The sequence below is a fragment of the Penaeus japonicus genome, unplaced genomic scaffold (genome assembly GCF_977035675.1).
Source record: "Penaeus japonicus unplaced genomic scaffold, GWHDUDI00000001_assembly GWHDUDI00000011, whole genome shotgun sequence".
Classification (NCBI taxonomy): domain Eukaryota; kingdom Metazoa; phylum Arthropoda; class Malacostraca; order Decapoda; family Penaeidae; genus Penaeus; species Penaeus japonicus.
Genome location: NW_028234413.1, coordinates 39,049,363 through 39,052,110, shown reverse-complemented (window position 1 = coordinate 39,052,110; position 2,748 = coordinate 39,049,363). Strand labels below are relative to the sequence as shown.

General features: G+C 33.7%; 1 non-coding gene across 1 annotated transcript; it reads right to left on the bottom strand.

Annotated features, from left to right (window-relative positions):
* Positions 1-1,479: 1,479 nt before the first annotated feature.
* TRNAE-CUC (transfer RNA glutamic acid (anticodon CUC)) lies at positions 1,480-1,551 on the bottom strand. Its single transcript has one exon. It is a non-coding gene; the product is annotated as a tRNA-Glu (tRNA).
* Between the last annotated feature and the right edge of the window lie 1,197 nt (positions 1,552-2,748).

The window sequence follows — 2,748 nt, the reverse complement described above, 5'->3', positions numbered from 1 at the left end:
GTGTGAAAAGGAAGATGATGCCATGACAATCTTGATTATGAAATGTCCTTGTAAATTCCGTGGAAGAATTTTGATAAGCAATCTACTTATCATTAGTAGTTAATTCAATTGTCAATATTTGTATTTATGTGTATAAATATATATATATATATATATATATATATATATATATATATATATATATATATCTTTATATATATATATATTATATATATATATATATATATATAGCGTCGTTGTGTGTGTGTGTGTGTGTGTGTAGATAGATAGATAGATAGATAGATATTTGTTATAGATATTTTTTCCACAGTAATATTTTTCTCTTTACTTTTCTTTTCTCATCCCTGTCTCTTTTCCTTTTCTTTTTTTGTCTCTTTTCTATTTATTCTATTTTATCAACCTCATCCTTTTCTTCCCATCCTTTCATTAGTAATACAATGCAATATATTAAGTACATTATTTCTCTTGGTTCCCTTCTCTCAGTATATAAAAAAAAATGTCGACATCTCACAAAATCACTCAGAATAAATATTTCGACTGTTGTGTCTATCTTTTTACCCCCCCCCCCTTCCCCCCTTGCTTCCACGCCCCTTCCAGTAAATAGTGCTTTTTTCGGCATATATATCTGAAAATGCCGATATTTTTTTTAAGGATTTCCTTTCTGGACACGGGTGACCGGCTTGTTAAGAGAATTACAAAGAATCAGGGAAGTTTCCCACTTTATTCCCTGGGCTCCGCTCACCCCCCCCCCCTCCTCTTAAAATTACCCCTCCCCCCCTACCACCACCACCACCAGGTTAAGATTATGAAGCTTGAATCACAAAAAACACAGACACAGTAACGTGCACATAAGAGAATTAATAAAACATTCATTCATTTTTGGATTGCTTTCGCCTGATGAGGAACTTTCTTTAAAAGTTCGAAACGTTGCGAGTTTTCCCTTTTAATTTGTGGCAGTGTTTTATTTATTATGAAGCTTGTTTCTCCAAGGTCGGAATATTCATTGAATGTCTAGTCTAGATTCATAATAATTCTAGATTATGATTAATATTTATCTCAACTGTTTCAATAAGTTAGATAGATGGATGTATAAATATTGAAGATATTATGCTCATCGCTTCATAAAAAAAAATAAAAAAATGTATCTTTCCACAAGAGAAGCTAAACAAGAAAGTACTTCCTACCACACGATATATAGACTAAACTGGAATGCCCTATCCACAAGTCCATATAAACATCAAAACACAGAAAATCATGTTGATGTTTTATTTACTATGTATTCCAGAGTGTTTTAGTTCAATGATATTCAAACTTAATTCTTCAAAACTTTCAGTCACGCGAAAAGGCAACTTCAAGATGGAAATCAAACCAAGCTCAGATTGCTCATTTTAGCATGAGATTCATTGCACTTTCAAAATAAACATTTATCGAATCACTCTGATCATCAAAAAAAAAAAAAACAATAATAATTATGCGATCTTCCCGTGCCGGGAATCGAACCCGGGCCTCGTGGGTGAGAGCCACGTATCCTAGCCACTAGACCACACGGGATCTATATATAAGGATACTCTGATGAAAATAGAATTTACATTTCAAGTATTAGATTGAGACTCGTCATCTAATTAAATTATAAAATCCCTAATATCTATGGAGGCGTCATATTCTCTCTCCTTGGAATTTCTATCGGAAATTAATTGTTGTCCACTTTGTCGGGCAAAATTTGAGATTTCTCAAATTAAAATTGATATATTATATATATAGATATATATATACGATATATATATAATATTTATAAGGTGTGTGTGTGTGTGTGGTGTTGTGTGTGTGTGGTGTTTGCTATTGTGTGTCTTGTTGTGTGGGTAGTGTGTTGTAGTCCTGTTTGATGGTGTGTCAGTAGTGTAGGATAGATAGATAGATTAGAGTTTTTGTGTATTAAATATTTTTTACAAAAATATTTTTCTCTTTACTTCCCTTTTCTCATCCCTGTCTCTTTTCCTTTTCTCTTTTTTTTCTTTTTTCTATTCATTCTACCTTATCAACCACATCCTTTTCTTCCCATCCTTCCATTAGTACTACAATCCAATATAATTAGTACATTATTTCTCTTTGCTCCCTTCTCTCAGTATATAAAAAAAAATTGTCGACATCTCACAAAATTCATCTCATAATTAAAAATTACTTTTTCGAACGGCCTGTTGGGGTGTCTATCTTTTTTTAACACCCCCCCCCCCCCCTTGCTTCCACGCCCCCTTGCTTCCCTCACACCCCTTTTGTAGTAAATTAGTGGCTTGCTTTCGGCATATTATAATCTCTGAAAAAAAAAATGCGATTTTTTTTTTTTATAGGTTTTCCTTTCTGGACACGGGTAGACCGGCTTTGCGTGTTTTAAGAGAATTACAAAAGACATGTAAGGGAATGATATGTTTCCCACTTTTATTCCCTGGGCTCCGCTCCTCCCCCCCCCCCTCCTCTTAAAATTACCCACCCCCTCCCCCACCACTACCACCACCACCAGGTTCAGATTATGAAGCTTTGAATCTACAATAAAAACACAACAACAGTAACGTGCACATAAGAGAATTCAATAAAACAGTCATTCATTTTTGGATTGTGCTTACGCCTGATGAGTAAAACTTTTCCATTTAAAAGTTCGAAACGTTGCGAGTTTTTCCTTTCAATTTGTGGCATGATAATAATAATTCTAATAATCATAATTCTAGATTATGATTAATATTTACCTCAACTGTT